This window comes from Leucopleurus acutus (assembly GCF_964270905.1).
Source record: "Leucopleurus acutus genome assembly, chromosome: 9".
NCBI lineage: Eukaryota > Metazoa > Chordata > Mammalia > Artiodactyla > Delphinidae > Leucopleurus > Leucopleurus acutus.
The window spans coordinates 71,252,854-71,279,927 of record NC_139144.1 but is presented as its reverse complement, the minus strand read 5'-3'; the positions used below and the strand labels follow the sequence as shown (position 1 = coordinate 71,279,927).

General features: G+C 37.4%; 1 protein-coding gene across 1 annotated transcript in view; it reads left to right on the top strand.

The window, feature by feature from the left end:
* The window catches only part of IMMP2L (inner mitochondrial membrane peptidase subunit 2), a 912,540-nt gene that overhangs the window by 193,329 nt on the left and 692,137 nt on the right, over nt 1-27,074 (top strand). The window lies entirely within an intron of this gene.

The following is a 27,074-nucleotide window of genomic DNA, read 5'->3' as shown; positions in this document are numbered from 1 at the left end:
AACAGTACTGTGCTCTTAGAGGACTTAAAACAAATTGATCATTATTACCCCCAAAATACTTATTAGTCTGTGCTGTGCTGCATTGTGAGGGCTTTTCATATTCTTTAAATTTTTAAAAAATCGAGGTGTAACTGACATATAACAGTATTAGTCTTAGATGTACAACATAATAATTCAGTATTTGTATACAGTACAGAATGATCACCACAATAAATCTAGTTAATATCCATCACCATGCAGAGTTACATTTTTTCCCCTTGTGATTAGAACTTTAATCCATTTTGAGTTAATTTTTGTGAATGGTTTAAGATATAATCGAGTTTTGTTCTTTTGCCTATGGCTGTTCAGTTTCCTCAACACCATTTATTGAAGAGATTCTTTCCCCATTGTATATTCTTGCCTCCTTTGTCATAAATTAGTTAGCTATATATGCATGGGTTTATTTCTGGGCTCTCTGTTCCATTGATCTGTGTGTCTGTTTTATGCTTATGCCGTAGTGTTTTGATTACTATAGCTTTGTAATGTAGTTTGAAATCAGGGAGTGTGATACCTCCAGCTTTTTCTTTCCCAATGTTGCTTTGGCTATTTGGGGTCTTTTGTGATTTTATACAAAATATAGGATTGTTTGTTCTATTTATGTGAAACATGCCATTGGAACTTTGACAGGGATTGCATTGAATCTGTTGATTATTTTGCATAGTATGGTCATTTAAAAAATGTTAATTCTTACAATCTGTGAACACAAAATATCTTTTCATTTATTTGTGTCTTCAGTTTCTTTCATTAATGTCTTATAGTTTTCACTGTACAGGTCTTTAACTTCTTTGGTTAAATTTATTCCTAGGTATTTTATTCTTTTTGATGTAGTTCTAAATGTGACTGTTTTCTGAATTTCTCTTTCTGATAGCTTATTATTAGTGTATAGAAACACAGCAGATCTTTGTATATTGATTTTGTACCCTGAAAATTTAATTTGTTAATTCTCACAGTTTTTTTGTGGTGTCTTTAGGATTTTGTATATTTGAAATAGTGTCATCTGCAAGTAGTGTTAGTTTTACCTCTTTCTTTCCGGTTTGGTTGCCTGTTTCTTTTTCTTGCCTAATTGCTCTGGCTAGGACTTCCAATACTATGTGGAATAAAAGTGATGAGAGTGGACATCATTTTCTTCTTCCTGATTTTAGGGGAAAAGCTTTCAGTTTTTCACTGTTGAGTTTGTTGTTAGCTATGGGCTTGTCATATATGGCCTTTATTAAGTTGATGTACGTTCCCTTTTTGCCCACTTTGTTGAGAGTTTTTGTCATAAATGTATGTTGAATTTTGTGAAATGCTTTTTCTGCATCTCCTGAGAAGACCATATGATTTTTATTCTTCATTTTGTTATTGTGGTTTATCACATTGATGGACTTGCTTATGTTGAACCATCCTCGTATCCCTGGAATAAATCTCACTTGATCATAATGTACAACTCTTTCAATGTTGTTGAATTCAGTTTGCTAATATTTTGTTGATGATTTTTGTATCTATGTTAATCTGTGATATTGGCCTTTAGTTTTCTTTTTTACTGGTGTCCTTGTCTAGTTTTTGTAATGCTGGCCTCCTAAAATGAGTTTGGAAATGTTCCCTCCTCTTAAATTTGTTGGACCAATTTGAGAAGGATAGTTATTAACTCTTCTTTGAATGTTTGGTGTAAATCATCAATGAAGCTGTCTGGTCCTGTTTTTTTTTTTCTTGCAGTGGGAAGGGGAGAGGCTTTTGATTACTTTTTTTACCTCCATGCTAGTAATTGATCTATTCAGATTTGCTATTTCTTCATGATTCAGTCTGGGAAGATGGTATGTTCCTAGGAATTTATCCACTTTTTCTAGGTTGTTCAACTTTTTGGGCATATAATTTATAGTAGTTTCTTAAGCTCCTTTGTATTTTGGGGGTATCAGTTGTAACTTCTCTTTCATTTCTGATTCTATTTATTTGAGCCCCCTCTCTTTTTTTCTTGGTGAGTCTAGTTAAAGGTTTGTCAATTTTGTTTATCTTTTCAAAGAACCAACTCAGTTTCATTGGTCTTTTCTCTTGTCTTTGTAGTCTCCATTTCAGTTACTTCTACTAACTTTGGGCTTTGTTTGTTCTTCATATTCTTAGAGTAGTTTTGAATGAATTATTAAAATAATTTACAGAGCATTATTTTATCTTTATTCTCCTTCATAATATGCTACTTTACACATGTGAGCTTAAGTAACATATATGTAGTTATAAAGCATAGTAAAAAGAGGAATAGTCATGTATCTGTCATAGAAAATATTACACCTCACATCCATCTGCCTGATTCCCCTGTCTGATTCCTCTGCCTCTCTCACATTAGTTGGAGTTTGTGTTTATCATACTTTCTGCTTTTTTTAAAACAATTTTTATTTGGAAATAATTTTAAATTACACAAAAGTTGCAAGGGTAGTACAGAGGATACCTGTATGTATGTATTTAATTACACTTATGTATACACTGCACACATACATATGTAGAGTGATCATTTACATTCATCCTTTTCTCAGAATCTTTTGAGAGTAAGTTGATGATATCATTGCCTTCCTTTACTGTTAAATATTTCAATGTGATTTCCTAAGAATAAGGTATGTTTTTATGACCATAGTAACTTAATATTGATTAATTTTATCTAACTTATGATCCATATTAGAATTTGTCAGTGAACCTGATAATGTACTTTATACATCTTTGTTTTTCTCTCTTGTACAGGATCCAGTAGAGGGCTGCATACTGCATTTGTTTGTCATGTCTCTTTATAATCTGAAACAATTCTTAAGCTTTTTTTTGTCTTTTTATAACATTGACATGTTTGAAGAATACAGGGTTCTCGCTCTATTTTTTTTTTAATAGAGTGATCCTCATTTAAGTCTGATGTTTCATCACAATTTAGTTTCAGATTTCACATTCCCAGAGAGAATACTATAAAAGTGATGTTTTCTTTCCAGATATTATATCTGGAAGCACTCAGTGTGCACCTGGTCAAAGTGTTGTCCAATTTCTCCCTTTTATAGTTACAAATGTTCCCCTTGTTGCTGGTGAGCAGGCAGTGAGGAGACATTCTGAGACCATGTATGTATATATATATATATATATACACACACATATATACACACACACACATACTGTTCCTAGTAAAAATTTTTCCTCTTGATTTAGCATCTGTTGATAATTCTTGCCTGAACCCAGTGTTATTGTTGTGGTTGGAAAATGATGCCAGCAGCATGTCCACTTTTACCCATCAGCTCTCAGCATTCTATTCTATCAACCTTTCTTTCTTCCCCATTTCTATCTTTATTTATTATTTTCCTATTTCCCCCCCAGCAATTTATAATTTTGAGTCCTTGTGACATGTCTTCTCATTCTTTGAGCATTTCCTTACTTTCTGGTGTAACAAGATGCTCCAGGCTCATCATGTACCTTCTCTGCTCAGCTCTGGAATCAGCGCTTTCTCCAAGGAGCTACGGTTCTTTAGTGAGGAATGGCATTAAAAAACAACATCTGGGTGCTAGGTTTACTGTCTTTGTAAGTTGATTAAACTGTGGTTTTAAACCAGTTGGCAATTCTTCTTTTCAGCCTTAAGCCAACTGGTTATTTATTTTCTCTGACTTAAGATACATCCTTCAAAACCTATGACATTTTAATTCTCCTTGCCTTTTTGATAGTCCTTTATGTATTTGTGATAGTATTCCTCATGAGTGTCAGGATTAGCCACCATGTTGTAGGACATCCAATAGCTGCTCTAGTGTGGCGTGAAATGAACAGCCTGTGTGGGGTTAGTAATGATACCTGTCTCAGGCAGGTGAAATAAGCATTAACGATGTGGGGTTGTTGAAAAGGATGAAAGTGTTTTCAACAAATGAAATGTTCATGATAGCAGATTGTGTTTCAGAAGCTGAATAGTTTCACATAATCACTTATTTTTCTATATCCTTCTTGAAGTACAGGAAACTAAGGAAATAAAGAATTGTGCAAAGGCCACTCCAGGATATTAATACTATACTGAATTAAATTTTTAAAGTTCAGCAGTACAAAGGTTAGGACCTTCTCATTTAAAGTTTATCTTGGAACTTCCCTGGTGGTCCAGTGGTAAAGAATCCGCCTTACAATGCAGGGGACGCAGATTCGATCCCTGCCAGGGAACTAAGATCCCACATGCTGTGGGGCAGCTAAGCCTGCACGTCACAACTACTGAGCTCATGTGCCTCAACTAGAGTCCGCGTGCCACAACTAGAAAGAAGCCTGCGTACCACAACAAAAGATCCTGCGCCACAATGAAGATTCCCCCATGCCACAACTAAGACCCGACACAGCCAATAAAACAAATAAATAATAAACTTTTTAAAAAAGTTTTATTTATTTATTTCTTAAGGAATTTCCTGTTGATTTAACATTGTAACCCATAGAATTTATGAAATTGAATATGATTTAAATAAAAATACTCTGTATATAATGTTTATAGTTTATATAAAACACTTCATCCTAATTTGCAGCCCTGATTTGATACTTCCTACCTAATATGATCTTGCAATTGCTATTTAATCAATATAAAGAAACTGTCGGGAATTCCCTGGCAGTCTAGTGGTTAGGACTCAGCATTTTCACTGCCAGGGCCGGATTCAATCCCTTGTTGGGGAGCTAGGATCCTGCAAGCCATGCAGCATGGCCACAAAAAAAAAAAAAAAAAAAGAAACTGAGACAGATTATGTAATTTTGCCAAAGTCACATAGCCATGTTCTGTATATGTAGTCAGACCCTGCCGAGCTGAAAAAAAGGAATTGAGGTAGATTATTTTAAAAAATAGTTTTTATATCTTGGTTTTACTGTATCATGTAATTTTATGTATGACATAAAAACACTAAAGCGTAAGAGCAGGGAAGAAGCAAATATACCAATTGCAAGAGCTATTACAGTGCTATGATTAAGAATTAAATTTCAATTTATTCATTTTGACTCAGTCTTCATCACCTGTTTCATGCCATTAATTTTGTTAGTCCCTGGAGGAGGTTATTGTCTATTTAGGGAGACAGATTATTTGAATATAAAATAAGTGATGTGGGAGTACAAAGCAAATAAACTTTACCCATTGTGTGTGTGTGTGTGTGTGTGTTTCAGCACACAGGAAAGCTTCTTGGAGGAGAAGATGGCTGAGTGGGGCCTTGAAGGACAGGTAGGAATTAGCCAGAGAATAAATAGGGCAAGGGTATTCTTGCAAGGGTATTCTTGCGAGGAATAGCATGATGGACAGTTACCACGTGGTGTGTGCAGGGAGCTAAAATAATTACAGTAGGCAATGGAAGGTGGTTGCATGATGAGGCTGGAGAGATAGATAGGAGCCAGATAATCAGGTCCGCATGTACTTGTAATATTTCATTTTGGGTTGGAGACACTTGAAGGGTTTTTAAGCAGGGGAGTGCCATGGTCAGATTTGTTAAATAGATTCTACTCTTGCAGCTGTGGAGGGGATAGGTTGAAGGGAGGAAGGACACTTCTGAAGTCCAGGAAAATGAGGAAGAAATGTGTTTCCAGTATATTTAGTTTGAGGTTTATGGTCTTATAAACTGGTTAGTTTACATAAGAAACACAAGGGTTATCTAGTTCTTAAGATCAGAAAGGGAGAATCATTATCTCTTCAAAAGAAAAATAGTTTTCTACATATTAAACTTTCAAAAAGTATTTCTCCCCTTCTTACATCAGTGTTTATATGCTTATCTGCATGTAAATCATGTGGGGATTTTGTTAAATCAGATTCTGATTTAGTAGTTGTCAGATGGGGCCCCCAAATTTGCATTTCTAACAAGATCACAGATGATACTTGTGCTGTGTTCTGAGGACCATACTTTGAGTAGCAGGGATTTAGATCATATTTAGTGTTCAGATGATTGTGCTACCAGCAGTAGTTTTATAATAAATACAGAGGTGATCTTCATATGATTACTTTCTATGAATGGGCTTTGAATTCTGTGTGTGAGAGAGAGGTGGGGAGGAAGGGGAGAGAGGTGAGGGAGAAGCTGGGAAAGGGGGATTAGTTTAAGATACTAAGATGAGTGAAAGGATAGTGTGCCCCTTGGACCTGAGGTCTTCAAATTGGTACATGATTACTTTGCAAGGGACACACAGTTGATTTTGAAGAAATCCCTTTTTAAGTCCTAAATTTCCATAGTCTTGCCTAAAACTGGTTCACTTGAGAAGGCATCTCTCTAGCAGGTTCTCCTTTAACTGCCTTCTCACAGTTGCTCTTTCATGTTGTAAGAAGAAATGCAGACAGGCCTCTCACCCATTCCTTTTCTTACTATGGTGCATTTTTCCAGGGTGGAAAATGCCCCTCGCATCAAGTAGAGGATCAGTTAGAAATATTGGTATTGGTATTGAGAAAGTGAATGACTTAAAAACACTAGGCAACAAATTCTTTTGCAACTCATGTGGTTTCCAATTTCTTTCTCAACTTGTAGGAAGATGTAATTGAGTTATAAGCTGATTATTAAAAATATATGATTCATTATGTGATTTTGAGGAATTAACATTGCTATAACAAAATGCTGTCCCTTTTCATCTATTATTTAAATAAACAGGATTTTTTCAGTCCTTTCATAAAAAGAGAAAACAATAGAAAAAAATTGATGTGTAACCTTGTCTCATACTAGTAATAAGTAATGTTCATTCAGAGGCCTATGAACAATTAAAAAAAACACTAGCCCCATCCATCTCATCAAGAAATGCATTTCCAATATATATTTCTAGTTTGAACTTTACAGTTTTAGGAAATAAAATTAAAAGTTTAGATGTAAGATTTTAAGGAATATTTTTATTGTAGAAAAGTATGATAGAGTGATCAATAAAAACTTTCGGAAATAAAAAAATGTATTACATAAGGGTAAAATTCAGTGGGGACGTAAGTATAAATGAGTTCAAGCAAAAATGTGAACCCTGTAAAATTTCTTACTATTAAATATTGTATTTTAATAATGGGTGATGGTGTGTATCAAACGTCTGTGACATTTAGATTCCTTTGGTACCCTTAAAAGAGTGATGTGATGGTTGTGTTTAAAAATGAGAATATTTGCAACATACTGGAAGTTACATTCTTTGCAGCTGTTCAAACTTGTGAAAATTTTTGAATGTCAACTGAGAAAGTGTACTGCAAATTTTAGAGAATTCTTTCGGGAACATGGGGGGAAAAATGGCGTCTACCGCTTTGGAGCTTTTTCTCAGACCCTAACTTTCCTTAATAAGACTTTTCATAAAATTTAGATGATAAAAGAATTGATCATACTCATTGAGAGCATATTAAATTGTTAGTAATAGAGAGCAGATTTCTAGGCTTTGGATGCCTGATGAACAAGTTATGATAAAGTTGATCTTCTGCTGTCAAAGATGAGTGTCCTAGACAACTCTCTCAGATGGACACTCCTTCACTGAAAGGTAGGAGTATCCCTAGGCAACACCAAATTTTCCTGAGAAAGAAAATCTTTGGATCAAGGCAGACGTTTGAACAACTAAGCATTTTGTTGAGACTCCATAAAACAAGACAGGTATTTTAGGAAAAATTTTGTGATGGCTTCAGCTATACTTCATGATGCTGCAAGTGCTACTACAGAATGTATAACTCTTAACAGTGAGTTAGCTATGAAATACACTCTCAGATAATTGAATTAATGTATATAATTATATAGAAATCACTATATAATCCTTATTCAGTGTTCAAGAATGCTTGCAAAATGCAATAATTTTAGTTTTGATATGCTTACTGTTGTGTTTGTCATATTGGTATAAGTGAGAATGATAGGGACCAGATGTCCACATAGCTAATAAGTTGTGAAACTGGTATTTAAACCCATGTATACAATACCATGTTTTTTCTACTACAGCATTTAGAAAGGCTTCCTAGTATTTTATACATACAGCAAGCTGGTTTAATTTAATACAGTTTGTTTACTAAAAGAAATTCTGGCAGTGTTACAGGATTTTGCTAATTAGTTTATAGTTTAAAAAAAAATCTTAAAAATTGAGAGCCCCAAAGAGCTTTTGTTTACGTGGATTAGATTTTTCAGTATTTAGCATATTAGAATTTAAAATTGGGAAAATTAAAAACTCATAAAAATAGTAAAGCTATTATATATTAATATAAATAACTCTTTCCTACAACAAAAACACTTAGTGAGAAGAGTGGGATGTTTTTACATTTTTGTAAATCTCTTTAATGTGTAGCTTAATAGACACAGCTGGGTTCCCGTATCTGCTCTTGCATTCAATCCGATATATGTTGTTTTGTTTGAAGTACATGAAGAAAATCTACCCTTACACAGATACGTACTTGGAAAGCGGAGACCTTGTGAAACCCCTGAAAGGTTCTTGGGGATCACCAGAGTTCTTTGGACCACACTATGAGAAGTGCTGCTTTAAAATATTGTCATAAACATTATATTATACCTTCATAATTTGTATGCACATGATAAAATAGTACAGTTTTTGCATATGCGTTATTTTGATGTCTGCATTTGATTTTAGCTTCATGTATTATGGAAGACTTTTAACTTGTAGACGTGTAATTAAGTTTATGACAAAATTGTAATCCTAACCTGAAAACATTTAACTAAAATTATGGGGTATATTAGAATATAAGTTTCTATAAGATGGGAATTTTGAACAAGTGTTTATCTCAATCAGAAAAATCAATAGAAAAGAAATTAAATATATTATTATTAACTAACACAGTTGTAATAATACCAAAGAATTCTAAACTTCAGGAAAGTGTTTATCCCATAAATCCTTTAATCTAGATCTCTATCCATCTGTCCATCTTTTTCAGTTCTTTCCAGCTTTCCCTCCCTCTTCTCTCTTTCATTTCCATCTTCCTCTGCAAAATTCATTCAATAAATATTTGTTGGAATCTTTAGAGGTTAGGGTAAGCACTAGCTTGTATAACAAAGAGAGGAAAATGGGCAATGGTTCAGAAGTTTATTTGTTGGTTCATTTAATGAGCGTGTTTCTGTTTGGGGAGGGGCTGCTCATTGAGAGAGGTGGCCAGTCAGCTGGGGAACTGCAGTTTGCACAGTTGAGGAACTGTCTAACGACTGCTGGCTCTAGGACCACATCATCTCTGCCATGATTCACACTGGTTAAGTGGACGGCTGGCCCTGGCTCTCGACACTCCTGAAAGTGGGAATTGGACTAAGATTTATGCTGCAGAAAAATCAAACTTCTCTGACTGATTCTGCAAGTAAAAACAGCAGAAGCCACAGCAGCCAGCCTGGCCTCTGCCTCACTGTGTTTTAACTCTGACTTAAAGTCCTGTCGGTGCGTCTGCTGGGCAAGAGCTGGATTATGTGCCAAAGTCTAGCTGTCAGGGAGTTCAGGAAGTGAACTCTAGCCTTCTAGCTTAGCTTTCTAGTTTGGCATGCATTAAAGAATGCAACTGGAATGGAGTTGAGGGAACCAATCTGTATACATAGAAAAAAACCCCTAAAATGAAATGTTTTAAAATGTTGACAGCGAATATTTCTGGCTTATTAAATCAGAGCACCTACTCCTTCCTTTACTGTCTTGATTTCTGTCCCCATCCATGTCAATCTTCTTCACTTTAAAAGAACTTTCACATTTCTCCCCTGGTTTTACTTACTGTAAGACCATAAGACTAACAGAATTGGTCATTTCCAGCAGCTGCAAGAAGACTACTTCTAGTCTGAGAACTTTTCATAGTTCTCATGGGGACGGGGGTCACACAGTGAACAGGCTAAAGGAGCCTTTCAGTCTAACTACTGTACATGTTGAAATGAGTCTAGATCGTTCTCATTTTGCTGCCAGCTGTGGATGCTTTGGCTTTCTAACGCTTAACTGAGCTTGGGCATTATGGTATATCGTGTCATGGAGGAAATCAAGATGATTTTATGCTTTGTGGTTTTTTTCTTGAGCAGGTCACAATTTCTTTTATGTTCTGCTGCCTGTTGAAGACTCTGTATGGCATATAATGGGAAAAGATACTTTCATTAATGCTTGGGAGTTGCCCTAAGTAACTGGTGGAGTAAATAATTTGTCCTCAACTCTGGGTGGCATCCTGGTCTTTGAGTGACAAGGGAATAGAGGGTAATAAGATAATGTCCTTATTGTGTAGGTGAGGAAAGGTGAAACAGTTGTTCAGGAAGGAAGCCAAATCCAGACATGCTGGGTGTTCAAATCAAATGGTTCTAGAGAGTAAGGCACCCAGGGGGTGTAGCAGAAACAGGCCAAATGGTTTTGTACTCTGAATAAAAAAGTAAGTGGTTGACAGGCCAGTAGAGAAAGGTTATCCAGAGCTGAGATAGGGTGTCCAAAGGGTCTGGATTGCCTTACGGTAAAAAGCTTAGGGATTTTATGGACCGTAGAGATCAGTGAGTGTGGGGAGGGGTGGGTGTGTGTAGGAGTGGTACAGCAGTAATTCTAACACTGCCTAGTGCCTTTGCTTATCTTCAGTTTCCTAGTTCATGAGAAGATGAGTATGTCCCAGATGGTTAAGGGTACAGATAGAAATGGACAACAGCATTTATGTATATCTTTTCTATACATTCTTCATGATGACTCATGCTGTAGGAGAGTAAGAGACTTTTTTTTTAACACATGGCTTACCTCATGACAGTCAGTTTGATGGATTTAATTACATTAATTTGTTTAATAAAAATATTTTGACATAATAGCTAGAGCTGGTGAATGTTACCAGTATTATAAATTAAAAAACCAAGTGCAACATTCAGACAAAACAAGTTAATTTAGTTGACACGATTCGGAGTAGTAAAAGCACGGACCAGCATCTGAAGGGATTTTAGGATTTTAGGATGCATTTAGGATTTTTAATGTGGCAATTAAACATGGTTAGGGGGCTGTGTAAATTAGCATGTTTTTAACTGCAGTTATGGTCATCTTAATCTGATATGGCTGACTTAATTTCATAGTCATTTGAGGATAGTTAATTCTGCTTTATAGTTGCTTACCAGGATAATGTCTCATGCTGTGTGGTGAGGCTTTGTAAATGAATCTAAAGAAAATTTAAAAATTGTTTTTTTAAGTACCATCTAACATTGCTGCCTCTAAGGGATTGTTGCTGCATGGTATTTAAAAAAAGATTTTAAATGTGTTTTATATCTTGTCAGTTTTTGAACAGAAAAACACAGAGGTGTGTGTTTAGCAAAAAACTTAAATACCACTTTGGGGCCAGTCTGTGTCCACATCTTTCTCAAGTGTTGGTGATTAATCCCATGGCATAGATGAGTTTGCAGTTTATGAAGTACTGTACCATTTAATAATAATCTTATGGTTTGTACATACATGCTTTAAAAAAGATTTGACATTTTAACAGATATTTTATCTTTTAAAGTCAAGATTCTTTTAATCCCAGCTAATATAGAATGTTAATTAATTTACTCATAAATAGCGTCATTACCAAAAGCTTGGCCTCTCTGTATGCCGGTGCTGAATCAAATCCCAGAGACAGAGTTCTGGGTGAAGTAGAAACAGATAGCTTTATTGCTTTGCTAGGCAAGGGAGACACACTGGGCTTCTGCCTTGAAAAACTACGTATCTCCACCCCAGAGGATTTGGTGAGGGGTTTATAGCAGTGGTTCAAAGTGGGAGTCCTGACAAGATTAGGGTGTGAGCAGGGCTTGCACTCCTTTAATCTCACCTCAGGTGGTCATCTCTGTTTTTTTTAAATTTAATTTTATTTTTTTAATTTGCGGTACCCGGGCCTCTCACTGTTGTGGCCTCTCTGGTTGCGGAGCACAGGCTCCGGACGCGCAGGCTCAGCGGCCATGGCTCACGGGCCCAGCCGCTCCTTGGCATGTGGGATCTTCCCGGACTGGGACACAAACCCGTGTTCCCTGCATCGGCAGGCGGACTCTCAACCACTGTGCTACCAGGGAAGTCCCTGTTTTTTTTAAAAATTTATTTATTTATTTATTTTTGGCTGCGTTGGGTCTTCCTTGCTGTGCACAGGCTTTCTCTAGTTATGGCGAGCGGGGGCTACTCTTCCTTGCGGTGCACGGGCTTCTCATTGTCGTGGCTTCTCTTGTTGCGGAGCATAGGCTCTGGGCGTGAGGTCTTTAGTAGTTGTGGCTTGTGGGCTCTAGAGCGCAGGCTCAGTAGTTGTGGCGCACGGGCTTAGTTCCTCTGCAGCATGTGGGATCCTCCCGGGCCAGGGCTCGAACCCGCGTCCCCTGCATTGGCAGGTGGACTCTTAACCACTGCGCCACCAGGGAAGCCCTCAGGTGATCATCTCTTAATCTTGATGAGTTTCTCTGGTGCCTTTAATCTTGCCTCAGGTGATTTTTTGGCTGCTCCTCCCATGATTAGCAACTGTTCAAATCTGCCCTTTGGAACTTGGGGAAGGTCATGGAGGCTAGAGTCTTGCCTATAAGAAATGGTGGACAAAAGGAGGACTCAGTGCCCAGGCCCCATTCAGTTTCACTGCCTCGGAGCCCCACAGGGCCCCACTCAGTTTCAGTATTACTTATATGAGAGAAGTCTGCAAATTTTCAATTCTGTGTTAGAAAGCAAACATTCTGGATTTGATATCAAATAAGGCATTATTTAAAGATGTTGAATGAATCAATTAGTGTAAAAAGGAATCTGGGTCTATTTATTCTATAACTGATTATATTTTATTTAAAATATGGCTCTGTGTGTGCATGTAGTGTGTGTGTCTGATTTTCTGAATTCTGTGTTAAATCCCATGTGGCTTAATTATTGTCCTTTGGAGTTTGTTTTTCAGATAATCATTGTTAAAAATACTCACGGAAACAAGTATTTTAAGAGTTGTAAGATTTTCGAACAGAATTAAATATTTTCAGATGATTAAAGACCTATTGATAGAAAAATAACTTGAAAAGTACTATTAATAAAGCTTAAACACAAATCTTTGAAATATAAAGCAAAATTAAAATAGGGGCTTCCCTGGTGGCGCAGTGGTTGAGAATCCGCCTGCCGATGCAGGGGATGCGGGTTCGTGCCCTGGTCTGGGAAGATCCCACATGCCGTGGAGCGGCTGGGCCTGTGAGCCATGGCCGCTGAGCCTGTGTGTCTGGAGCCTGTGCTCCACAACGGGAGAGGCCACAGCAGTGAGAGGCCTGCGTACCGCAAAAAAAAAAAAAAAAAAAATTAAAATAGATTACACTGTATGTATGTTCTCCTTAATTAAAAAAATTTGTTTTGGGTATGTTTCAATCCTTCTTCAGAAGGAGGGTGATTTGTTGTATTACAAGATGTAGACTATACTTGTTCTATAGGTGAAAGTTTAAAAGGTTACTGTCAACATTTTTGTACGTCTTATGAGTGAGTAGAGGTTTTAATTTTTTTTTTCCTATTTTAAAAACTATTTTTCTGTTTTGAGTAGGTTTTCAAAAATGGTTTTTAAAATGCTGAAGAAATTTGTGTAGGAAACTGAAGAAAAGCAAGAAAGTTTGGAAAAATATTGAACTAATAATTAAGAGGATGTTCATGGGTTGTGTAAATTAAGTAATATTACGCAGCACTGCAGTTTACATTGAAAAGTTTTGAAGACTCAGAGCACTTTGCATTTGCACAGTGCCTCTGGTTAAAGACTCAAAGTGTATGAATTACTTATTTTTATAATTTATGAAAAGAAAACATTTTGCCAAACTTAATTTATGCATTAGTATTATCACCTACCTTATGTCCTCCGGGGCCAGGGCACGAACCCATGTCCCCTGCATCGGCAGGCAGACTCTCAACCACTGCACCACCAGGGAAGCCCTGTTTATTCATTTTTGATATCAGAGATAGACTAGTTTTATATCTCTATTACTCATAAATCTAAAGCTCTACGCTCTATCCTTAACTTTATATTCTCCGTAAATAGTACCCCTTCTCACCACTCCAGTTACATGTCTACCTGTACCACCTTACCACCTAGGATCCTACCAGAAGACTCTCTGTAGGAAACAGTATTTGATATTACAAATGTTTTCAGAAAAAGAAAGAGGGGAAGGGGGAGAAGGTGGAGGAGGAGAAGGAATATTATCAAAATTTGTGGATAAAACCAATTTTTTTCCATAATTAATGTAATACATATAACTGAATATATTTGTGTTTATGGAACCTATCATTATACAAATGATCATAAGATTGTCTTTTGATATATTGATTTGTGCAATTTCTTTTTAGTAAATTATTTTTGGTTTACATATGTATATCAATATACATGTTTGTTTTTAATATCCACAGCCCTTTTCCCATTAAATCAGGTTGAAGCTTATTACCATTACTACAGTTTTATGTTGGAGAGGAGAGTTAAAGTTTTAAAGAAGAGTTAAATTCTTATTTTCTGTGTTCTAGGTAGACTGCTGAAATTTACAGTTGATGCAGTAGTCTTGAAATCCAAGCTGTTTGAGTTGCAGGAGCTGGACTGTATTTGATAGAGAAGGTCGTGTTTTTAAAGCAAAGCTCTGAAGATACCAGTGCATAAATTTATTTATTTAAAAAAATTTAAATAATAGATTGGAATGAAATTAGCTAAAAAATGAGATGATCTCATTATAATGTTAAATAAACGTTGTCTTGGCTAGAAAGAGATTTGTGTTAGAAGTGAGATTCAGTACACACAGTGGCCCTGTACCTTACTTTCCTTTCCTCTTCAGGCTGAGGTGTGGGAGGGATGTGATAGAAACTCCTTTAGGTGAAGATTTGAGTAGGGGATATTTGAGCTTCACTCTCTAGGTGAAAGCCAGGGAGATGGCAAGACTTACATGAAAGCGTATATGGTTCTGTATGACCATCGGTGTGGTAGCAGTAACATTGGAATGGCTGAATCCCTGCCCCTTCTGGAACTTTATGAAGCAACAATCTCATGGATGTGTCCCACATTAAAGTGACATGGGGTCAGTAGGGTAGAGATGCTTATGAGAGGAGCCTGGAGGCAAAGAAGATGTAATATTAATCCCCGGTTACCTGTGGATCAAGGGAGGCAGCTAGAACTTCTTAAATTCCAGGACAGGGAAGTTCGCTCAGAGAACCAGTGCTCTCCGTTATGATGAGGGGGATACAGCCAAGAATGGCAGTGTAGGGCACATGCTTGGAGGCCAGCGGGACTACAGATACATCTGAAAACCAGACTGCACAAATGTTGAGCAGGGCATTGCAGATCTGATGCCTCCCACTGATGACACAGGCTGAATTTGCCCCTCAGCCTGTAACCCTCACCTCAAGGACAAGAAAGATGAGGAGGCCTGAAATCCTGAATTGACTTTATACAGAAATTACTGAGGAAACCCAGAAGTGATTATCTAGAAAAGACTAGATTATGTCTCTGACTTTAGGTGGAACAGGGTCTTGAGCAATAAGTATTAAGTTCCATTGCAGAAAACAAAAATTCTATATTTGCATGAATTTGTATTTTATATAGTAATGCATATGCAGTATCAGTAATATACTTCAGAAAGTGGTGTTCTCAAAATGTGAGAGATGTGGTTGAGGGTATGCTGATGGATCCCTGAAACACTCGGGGGGGGGGGGCGTTTATGAGGTCAAAATAATTTGCATAATAATACTAAGAATTTATTTGCCTTTTTTTACTCTCATTCTCTCATGAATGTACAGTGCAATTTTGCTGAGACTAAAAGACATGTGACATCACAACAGATTAATTCAAAAGCAGATATGAGAATCCAGTTCTCTCTATTAAGATTCGCAAAAATGTAAAACAATGCCACTCTTTAAACTCTTTTGGGGAAAATATAGTTAGTTTTAAACAAAAAAGTGTTATTTGTGTTGACATGTAATGGGTTTGCTATTGTTAATTCGTTTAAAAATAACAAAAGTTTTAGATTGTCAAATTTAGTTTCTAATATGTTATAACTCATGGATACAGTCCATATAAAAGAAAGGCTTTGGGGGATCTTTAGTAACTTTTTAAAATGTTAAGGGGTTCTAAATCCAAAATGTTTGACAATCATTGGCTTAGACTACAGCCAGCACCTGGATTGGAGGCTGGAATCTGGCACCTGTATAACATTGGGTATGTTTCTCAAATTTTTTTTTTTTTAATAAATTTATTTTTATTTTATTTTTGGCTGTGTTGGGTCTTAGTTGCTGGGCGCAGGCTTTCTCTCGTTGCGGCGAGAGGGGTCTACTCTGTTGCTGTGTGCAGGCTTCTTATTGCGGTGGCTTCTCTTGTTGCGGAGCACGGGCTCTAGGTGCACAGGCTTCAGTAGTTGTGGCGCACGGACTTAGTTGCTCTGCGGCATGTGGGATCTTCCTGGACCAGGGATCCAACTCGTGTCCCCTGCACTGGCAGGTAGATTCTTAACCACTGCGCCACCAGGGAAGTCCCTTCTGTTTCTCAAATTTTGAGTCTTAACTTTCCTCATTTATAAAATTGGGATAATAACGTTTAACTCGTGAGAACTTGTGAAGATTAGAGATATGAACATTGTCCACTCTGATATCCTGCCCACATTAAGTGCTCAACACTTTTTGGATAGGTGGATGATTAGATGGATAGTTATATTCCAGATGTCTTTGGGGACTTCTGTGTGGAGATAGCCTATAATTTTCTTTTCTACTTACTGTCTTTTTCTTACTCTTGAATGGGTTTCAAAGGTTGAGAAGATTATTAATTTTCTTTCCTAAGAAAAATAACCAAATTTATAGATACAGATGAGTCTATCTTACCCTAGCATTTTTGAACCAGTCATTCATCAAGTGTTACGTTTCCCTATGCCATATATTGTTAATTCTTTATTCTACATTTTCTCCTCTAACTGCATGTCCAGATTTTTGTCACCTCTATAGTATGCATATACTTTTTGTCTATTTTTTAAACACTTCTTCCATATCCTGCCAAGCATTACAATTCATGTAGGCTTTGTCATGCCTAAGGTGTTTATGCTCATGATTGCAAACATCTAGCTGATTGATTGCACTTATACGTTTTACCCATAAGTCTTGGTGATATGGATACATTTGTTGTCTTAATGACAGATAAAAAAATGCTACTTAAAAAATATGACACAGAAAAAGGAACTATTCCCAGTCAAATGCCATGTTTAAGTGAATGTCATTTCACTGAAAAGCTGAAGCCTAATCAGATTGAGTTTTATATTAATAAATCAAATGAAATATATTGAGGTACTCTGTAGCAGCCGTCTTGAAATACACAGGTCAGAACCTCCCTGAAGGGAGGTTCATTGGATACATGGTACAACATGGATGAAATTGAGATGGGACAGTGTGTCTGCATTTACTCATCTCAAAAGGATGGCTTAAAGTTTAACATCATAATGAAATAATTAGATAAAATGATAAAGAATAGTGAGAGGATGCCTCTGTTTTTGCAGTCTCATGTTACTCCAGCTACTCATTTAGCAATTTTTATCTCTGACACCTGTTTGAAACTTACATATGTCAAAAGGAATATATATATATTTTTGGTTGGTCAGGAATGGAAGCAAAACTTGATGACAAAGTGATATTGGTGATGAATTGCTCCCATTGTTAGTTATCTACAGTGCAGTGGAAGAAAAATAGATGCCACCCTCATTCATTTTGATTTAATGGGTTGGTATAGAATACAAGATACAATTTTTCCCCCCCCAGTGCATATGCAATAGTGAATTGAGTAAAAAATGTATTAAGTAAGCTTTTTAGTCTTATATCAAAATCAATACCAGACTGTTGTTGAAAATTTTAAGATTATGATTTCCTCATCAATTTGTGTTGTACTTTAATCTCTTAGAATGTAATAGTTGGCCACCTAACCTAATAATATTTAACGTCATGATTGAACATATACTACCAATTTTTCACCTGTTTCATCATCCTGGACAATGACAGTGTTCATCGTTCTGTTCTAAGTAAACAGAAGCTCTGTGAGGCAGTGTAGTGTAGTGTAGTGTGGACTGAAATTAAATTAAATTAAAAATAGATCAAAGGTGTAAAAGGTGAAAATCTTCATAGTGACTGTGAATAAACTGTTAGATGTTTTGGATTATTTTTGAAAAAGTGTTAAATTCTGTTTCTATTTACTATAAAATATTCTGCAGAGAGGTAGTGAAAGAGTGAATGTTCCATGGTAAAGTGAAGCTGAAATCTCCTCTCCTAATCAATTAGCCACTTCATATAAAATATTTTTCTGTTGTATGATTACTTATGGAGCATAATTGTGTAAGATTCAGATAATTAATAATCTAGACCCTCCTAGTTGTGGGAGGAATATTGTCTCATTGTAATGTATTGAACATCTACTATGTACTTCTAGACTCTGGGAATCTAAGATGACCCTGCCCTCAAGGAGTTCATTGCCTAATAATTTATAATAATACAGTGTATTAATAAGTACAAAATAATAAGTCCAGCAATATATCTATATATGTAAATTTAATGATATGGAATATATTTTATTACTTTAACAATTGGTATCAGGAGTTCCCCTTAAGAAGGAAATATCTTTGAATAAATAACATAATCAAGTCACATGGAGTAGATGATATTTGAGGGGGGTTGGGTGCAGAAACTTCATTTTGATTTGGACTGGGGGGGTGGGGGAGGGTTCTGTGTGACCTAAGGAGAGAAGAGGGAGAGGCCCAGGAATGGATTTGGGAGGGTGGAGAGTCTGACCCTACCTGGAAAACACCCGTGGATTTCCCTGGCCTGCCTCTCCTTCTGTTTCCCTTAGCAGTGCTTCTCTCTCCTTAAGTCAGGGACCGCCCTCTACTCCCCTCCCTGGCACCAGATGACCACCCTTCTTCTAGAGACGTTGTTAGTTAAAGCCTATCACAGAGGTTTATCTGTTAATGTTTTAACACCTACGTAGGTAAGGCTCACATGGCTCTATGAAAGCCAAGGCAAATTTATTTGCTTTACTAAAGTTTAGGGGGGAACGCTGATATTTAATGTTGGTAAAGGCACCTTGTTGTAAATTAACTGGCTGCATTTGTTGACTTCTTGATCAAAAGTCTTTCAACTATTTTGTTCTCTCATGTACTTTCCATCCCACTTGCCTGTACAATTCCTGGAGAGTAGGAATAACATTTCCTGCAGTTTGGTTACCATCCCAGTACCTAACATAGCAGCTGCCCAACATAGGTGCTCATCCATATATGTCACATAATTTATTATTCTTAATATCAGCAATTAATCTTTTTTGGTTGTGTTTTTCCTTAAATTTTAGAGAAAAATAGAACTGAGATAGTAATTCTATGTCTGATTCTGGAAATTAGGGTTCTAGGAGGCTCTTCTACTTTGATAATGTGGTTGTAGCTGAAAAATCATTCTTTCCCTTATGGCATACTACTAAGAATGCAAGAAAACTGTATCTGGGGGGAAAAGCCTCTGATGTGTTCAGCATGCAAGACCAAGCTAATAAAGTATTAACTGGTACACACCAAAATCAGTCTACTTGGGAAGAAAATAAATAGTCGAAAGGATTTTTGATGAAGAAAAGATTTCTTTGCTAGTTTAAATTCATTCTAGGCAGGTCCTTAGGAATTTATGATATGTATACATAAGAAGGAAAGAAAAAAGTATTCCTTGCTTTCAGGTATCAGAACCTTTAGATGGCAAGTCAGCTAGTTAGTAAATGGCAGAGGTTTAGTTTCTACAAGGAGAACATCTAGGGCCAGTGAGACATAGTTTAATGCTATCTTAATAGTTTCCAAAGACTATCCCACAATTCTAGTTCTGTTAACGATACTAATAATACCATTTGGGCATGTTGAAAACAAATCTATGGACCCAGTGACCTTATTTGTAGGGCAGATTCATGTGAACTATTTGCTATTAGAAAAATACAAATTTTCTCTAGTTTACTGATTAAAAAACTGCATTGTTTGGTTTCTAACATTCTAACATGGAGAAGTATGTGGAATTACAGTATAATTAGATGGATCGATAACTGGCTTGCTTCTTTTAAGAAAAAAAGAGCACCTACTGTGTTTTAGAGAATGACTGGGAATTTTAGCATTGAACAAAACATGATCTAGTGGCAAAATAAACATATAACTTTTATCATAATAAGTGCTTTAATAAAAATTTAGAACCAAATATTGTATGACAGATAAAAGTTCCATTTATGGGAGGAGAGTAGGGGGAAATTTCACAGGCAACAAATGAATTGGGCTCTGAAAGTTAAGTTGAAGTTCATCGTAGGAACGCCTTTCCCTTGTCATTCTCACTCCATTCCCTTCAAATAATATCCTAAAGCTTTGCCGCCATACTCAAGTTCAATTCCCTACTCCCCCCACCTCCCTCTACTCCCATGGAATTGACCTCAGGTTATTACAAGATGTGAAATTGGAGAGAAACTTCCTCAATTTCTTGCTATAGGACATATCTACCTCTGCATCTATAAATTTTTAAAAATTGAAGTATAGTTGATTTACAATATTAGTTTCAGGTGTACAGCATAGTGATTGAATATTTTTATAGTTTATACTCCATTTATAATTTGTTATAAAATATTGGCTATTTTCCTTGTGCTATACTCTATATCCTTGTAGCTTTTTTATTTTAGGGGTAGGGGATTAAGAGGTACAAACTATAATACTATCTCGCCACTCCCACCTTTCCTCTCCCCACTGTAACCACTAATTTGTTCTCTATATTTGTGAGTCTGATTCTGTTTTGTTATTCATTCACTTGTTTTATTTTTTAGATTCCACATACAAGTGATAACAGGAGTATTTGTCTTATTTCACTAAGCATAATACCCTTCAGGTCCATCCATGGTGTTGGAAATGGCAGAATTTCATTTCTTTTAATGGCTAAGTGATATTCTGTTGTGTGTGTATGTATATATATGTATATATATCACATCTTCTTTACCCTTTTATTCATTCATGTGTTGATGGACACTTAAGTTGCTTCCATATCTTAGCTAACGTAAATAATGCTGCTGTGAACATTGTAGCGCATGTATCTTTTCGAATTAGTGTTTTCGTTTTCTTTGGATATGTACCCAGAAATGGAATTGCTGGGTAATATGGTATTTTTTTTAAGTAATTTTTTTGGAGTATAGTTGCTTTATAATGGTGTGTTAGTTTCTACTGTACAGCAAAGTGAATCAGATATACGAATAGATATACTCCCTCTTTTTTGGATTTCCTTCCCATTTAGGTCACCACATGGTATTTCTATTTTTAGTTTTTTGAGGAACCTCCATACTACTTTCCATTGTGGCTGAACCAGTTTACATTCCCACAGATAGTGTATGAGGAATCCCTTTTCTCCACACCCTCACCAACATTTGTTATTTGTGTTCTTTTAATGATAGCCATTCTGAGAGATGTGAGGTGATATCTTATTATGATTTTGATTTGCATTTCCCTGACGATTAGTGATGTTGAGCATTTATTCATGTGCCTGTTAGCCATCTGCATTTCCTCTTTGGAAGAATGTCTGTTCAGTTCTTCTGGCCTTTTTAAAATCAGACTGTTTGTTTTTTTATGTTGAGTTGAGTTGTATATGCTGTTTATATATTTTGAATATTAACCTGTTACCGGTTATATCATTTGCAAATATTTTGTCCCATCCTGTAGGTTGTCTTTGCATTTTGTTGGTGGTGCGTTTCCCTTGATGTGTAAAAAAAATCTATTACATTTAATTAGGTCCCATTTAAAGATTTTTGTTTTTGTATCCTTTGCCTGAGGAGACAGTTTCCAAAAAAATACTGCTATGGTTTATGTCAAAGAGTGTTCTGCCTATTGTTCCTTCTAGGAGTTTTATAGTTTCCAGTCTTAATCTGAATCTCTACTTTGCCTGTTTCCTGCTTTTCTAGGAGAAAGAGGAGCTCTTGTTTCTGTTTGAGGCTTGTCCTTGTGCTCTGGACCCATTTCTCTCCAACTGCTCGGAAACTGGCTTCACCAGGTTAACCCCTTAATCCTTTGTACCTTTAGTCCCTCCCTGTCTCCAGGCTCTTCTCTTTCAAACTCTTAATTCTTGTGTCATCCATCAAAATAAGTTACTTTCCTCCCCTGGCTTTTACATCCTTTCTACTTGCCCTCATAGCCAAATTTCTTTAAAAGGCTAGACTACATCCAGGCATTTAATTTCTTACTCTTCAACACATTGTTACCTGGATAATGCTCAGACATCTCGGGCTCATCATCTTTGAAAGTAAACTCCTGACCTTCCTTCTCATGCCTGACTTTCTGCCCGTGTTCCATCTCTGAGTTCATCCAGTTACCTAAGCAAAGACATGGAGCCATCGTAGACTACCTTCTCTGCCTCTCTCCTCTCCCTCCTTGTCATTGCTAACATTTAGTGAGCATTTATTATGTGACAGGGACTTTTATAAACCTTCTACATCTATTATCACAGTTAATGTTACGATCATCTCCATGAAGTAGGTACTCTGGTACCTCTTTTACAGTTGCAGACACTGAAGTACAGCGTCAATCACAGAAATTAAATTGTGGAGCTGTAATTCGTATCCCAGTCTGACCAGAGCCCACATTCTAAACCTGTAGTATACTACAGCTTATAATCTGAACCATCATTGAGTACTGTCAATTCTGCTTTTTAAAAATCTCTTGAAACCATATACTTTGTTCCATCTCCCTGTGACTTATCTAGTTCAGACTCTTGTGCAGGGTTCACTTGGAATACTGGGAGAGTTATCTTACTGCTCTCAGCCTCCAGTGTAGCTTTCTTTCCATCCATCCATACATATCACCTCTTAGAGTTAATTTTTAAAGTCACTTCAGTAAATGTATAATTCTATCACTTAAAATACTCAATGGCCTCATAACCCTAAGGTAAGTTCAGACATCTTCCTTTAGCATTTGGATAACTCCATCCTCAACCTTGCATGGTTTAGCCTTTTTCTTCAATTACTTGGAGAAAAATGGTTGTTATATTGAACACATAGATGGTTCAAGTCAGTTTGTGTATTAAATAACATACTTAGGAGTTAACAGATGTTCAGAAGCTTCTCTTACCCCCATCCCCCCTCCACTCTGCTCAGGTATCATCTGAAGTAAGTAGTCCACGACACGGGTTAGGATTTGCAGTCAGACATGTGTTCAATTCCCATACTTGTCTCTAACTATATAGCCTCTAGCAGGAATTTCTATTTCTGTAATCCTCCATATCTTCATTTTACGATGATGATTATAATTCCATCCTTATTAGGATTTGGTGGAACAAGACATGTTGGTTCTTTTTTTTAAAATTAATTTATTTAATTTATTTATTTTTGGCTGTGTTGGTCTTCATTGCTGCATGTGGGCTTTCTCTGGTTGTGGCGAGCGGGGGCTACCCTTTGTTGTGGTGCGTGGGCTTCTCATTGTGGTGGCTTCTCTTGTTGCGGAACATGGGCTCTAGGTGTGCAGGCTTCAGTAGTTGTGGCATGCAGCCTCAGTAGTTGTGGCTCATGGGCTCTAGAGTGCAGGTTCAGTAGTTGTGGTGCACGGGCTTAGTTGCTCCGCGGCATGTGGGGCCTTCCCAGACCAGGGCTCGAACTCGTGTCCCCTGCAGTGGCAGGCAGATTCTTAACCACTGTGCCACGAGGGAAGCCCCTTATGGTGGTTCTTAATGTTAGGTTAGTGCATTTGGCTTTGATTGTTGAAATACAGCGATAGCATCATATTTAGAAGAAAGTGACTCAACACCGTGCCCTACAATCAAGGTTACAATTGAATAAGCTCCAGCAGTTTAATCTGAAGACAAGGAAAATGAGGCATGAGGGTATGTAATAGCTTCTTCCAAATTTTTGTAGGAATGTTTAAGGTGAATTTGATTTATTCTCTTGGTTCTAGGGAGTATATAACCTACTGAATGGGAATAAACTAAATAGTTGAGAGATAGATTTTCACTTAATATAAAGAATTCTATAAGAGAGCTGCCTTAAAACAATCTGCCCAGTATAGCAGGTGTTCTGGTGGAGGCCAGGGTTGTCAAATGGGATATTAGCCCTTTGACTAGCGATTCAGACCCATTAACCATTAGTCAGAACGACCACCAGCTAATCCGCCTGGTGCCCCTCATCTCTGCTGTTCTGTGAGTCAACTCAGTTTTTGCACAACATACTATTGTTCAGCATATCCCACCTGGGCCATTTACAGATCATAGTTTTGTGGTAACCAATCCCGGTAATAAGTTGCAGTCCTCAAATAATCAAGCAACATGCATTATTTCTCATTCTGTAGTTGCTTGCTGGCTTTTATATTTCCTCAAAGTGTTAAATCTGGCCTTTAGGAATCAACATTCTATAAGCCCCAGGAGACGGTCTAATGTTGTCTGCAACATGGGGCTTATTGCAAACAGCTGCTTATTGCAGAGTGGTGGGGAGCAAATTGTACCTCTGGTGACCAACGTAAAATAAACCTGAGTGCATCCAGCTCTCGTGGAGCACAACTGAAACAATTTGCTGTGAGTAGATCTACTTGGCATTTTTACCCGACCTCAAGTTAGTAATATTACACATTCAGTAATATTAGACTGGCCTAGGAGTTATAAAGGAATTGATTGACTCATAAAATTGGGATTACATTCTAGGTGATCCTATATGAAATTTCCAATTTTCACGCTTAATATTTCTGTGCAGGGAAAATTCTAGGAAAAAACCATACGTGAGGGCTTCCCTGGTGGCACAGTGGTTGAGAATCCGCCTGCCGATGCAGGGGACACGGCTTCGTGTCCCGGTCTGGGAAGATCCCACGTGCCGCGGAGCGGCTGGGCCCGTGAGCCTTGGCCGCTGAGCCTGCGCGTCCGGAGTCTGTGCTCCACAACGGGAGAGGCCACAGCAGTGAGAGGCCCGCGTACCGCAAAAAACAAAACAAAACCATACGTGAAATGTGAGATAATGAGGGTTTATGTTTGTTACTCTGTCTGTTCCCATCAGTATTATTCCTATTTAAAATCATGCATTTCTGGGACTCGAATGTTGTTTTGCCTCATTTTTTCCTCCAAAACCTTATCATGTGGTGGCTTCCTGATGCCACCACCCTTAGGTGGCACTTCAGTTTCAGAACTTTCTGGATTTATTTCTCTTATCAAAACTGTCAAGTATTTTATTTTCTGTTTCTCATGATCATATTTCATCCTTTCTGAGGTAATAGCTATCTACTTTTATTGACCCAATTATATCAACCCTTGCCTTATCTCAGGTAACTTATGCATTAACAGTAGTCTTGGGCTTCCCTGGTGGTGCAGTGGTTAAGAATCCGCCTGCCAATGCAGGGGACACGGGTTCGAGCCCTGGTCGGGGAAGATCCCATATGCCGCCGAGCAACTAAGCCCGTGAGCCACAACTACTGAGCCTGCGCTCTAGAGCCCGCGAACCACAACTACTGAAGCCTGTGCGCCTAGAGACCCTGCTCCGCAGTGAGAAGCCACCGCAATGAGAAGCCCGCACACCCTAACGAAGAGTAGCCTCCCAACGCGTACACTAAAAAATTCAAATTTCTGTAAATATATATGCTTGAAATGCTGGAAAGTATAGAATCTCTGAGTGATAAGACTCGTCTTTTTTTCTTTATCTTTATTTTCATAAAAATTTCTGTAATGTGAACATTTATATATAAATGCTTATATTGTTTTAAATCTGTAAAATTGATCAGTAAAGTTATTTTTCATTTACAAAAGTAATAAATTCTTGTCATAAGAAAATTTAAAAAGTAAATAAATTAATTAATAAAGAGTAGCCCCTGCTCACCGCAATTAGAGAAAGCCCGCGCACAGCAACGAAGACCCAACTCAGCCAAAAATAAATAATTAATAAATTAAAAAAACCACACACATGACCCCCCCTAAAAAAAGAATTAAATAAACAAAAGAAACAGTTGTCTTCATAACAGAAGGCATTTATCCAACTCTACTGATGGATGTCAGACTGTTGAAGGTGAAATTTAGAGAAAACAGAACCCATGCTCACATCAGAATAGACTGTACATGTTCTGCCCATGTACAGCTTCCCTTCTTTTCTTCCTTCCCGAAACATTTTTAGTCTGTTGCTGTGTGCTGAGCCATGGCTCTACACATTGGGAATTTGCTGAAAAGGGAAGAAGGAAAGTGTGGTAATAGAGAATAACAGGATTGCAGGCTTAGGGAACAATTTGGATACAGTGTTCAGGGAAAATCTCTCTGAAGAGAAATAACATTGAAGCTGAAGGAGGTAAAGGAACCAACCCTACGAAAACCAAAGGGAAGAGTGTGCTAGGCAGGGAGAACAGCATATGCAAAGGCTCTGAGGCAGGAAAAAGCTTGATAAGTTGCAAGATCTGGAAGGAGGCCAGTGTGTCGTGTGTTGGGAACTTTGGGCAAAGTTGGATGAGATGAGTTTGGAGATGTTGTTAGGGGCCACATCATTTAGTGGGGTAGTAGGACATCACTGAGGGAGATTTTTTTTTTTTTTGCAGTACACAGGCATCTCACTGTTGTGGCCTCTCCCGTTGCGGAGCACAGGCTCCGGACGTGCAGGCTCAGCGGCCATGGCTCACGGGCCCAGCTGCTCCGCGGCATGTGGGATCTTCCCGGACCGGGCCACAAACCCATGTCCCCTGCATCGGCAGGTGGACTCTCAACCACTGCGCCACCAGGGAAGCCCGAGGGAGATTTTAAGTAGAGTGACATTTCACCTTATAGTTTGATAAAGGTTCTCTGACTGCTCTGTGATAAATAAGTTGGATGGGGCAAGAATGGGAAAATGTACTTGAAAATATAATAGAGAAGCTGGATTACTGTGGGGATAGAAAAAAATGGAGAGAAGCAGACAAATTGAAATATCTCTTTGGAGGTGGATACACAGACTTGGTTTGGATTGGGTATGATAGTAGAGGGAGAGAGAGGAAACAAGGATGATGACAGGTTTTCTGGTTTGATCAATGAGTGGATGGTTGCACCATATGATGAAATGGTGAAGGTTCCCCTCTTTAAAGTAGAAGATAAAGCTTGAAGAGGTTAAGTAATTTGCCCAAGTTCACCTACTCTTCTACTCTGCTTTTTCAAATTAAGCAAATGCCCAGACTAGGAAACTATTTGTGTGGGAAATATTTTATTGTGTGTAGTGTTCTAAGAACCTAGAACTCATATTACCTATATCAAGGACTGGCATTTATATT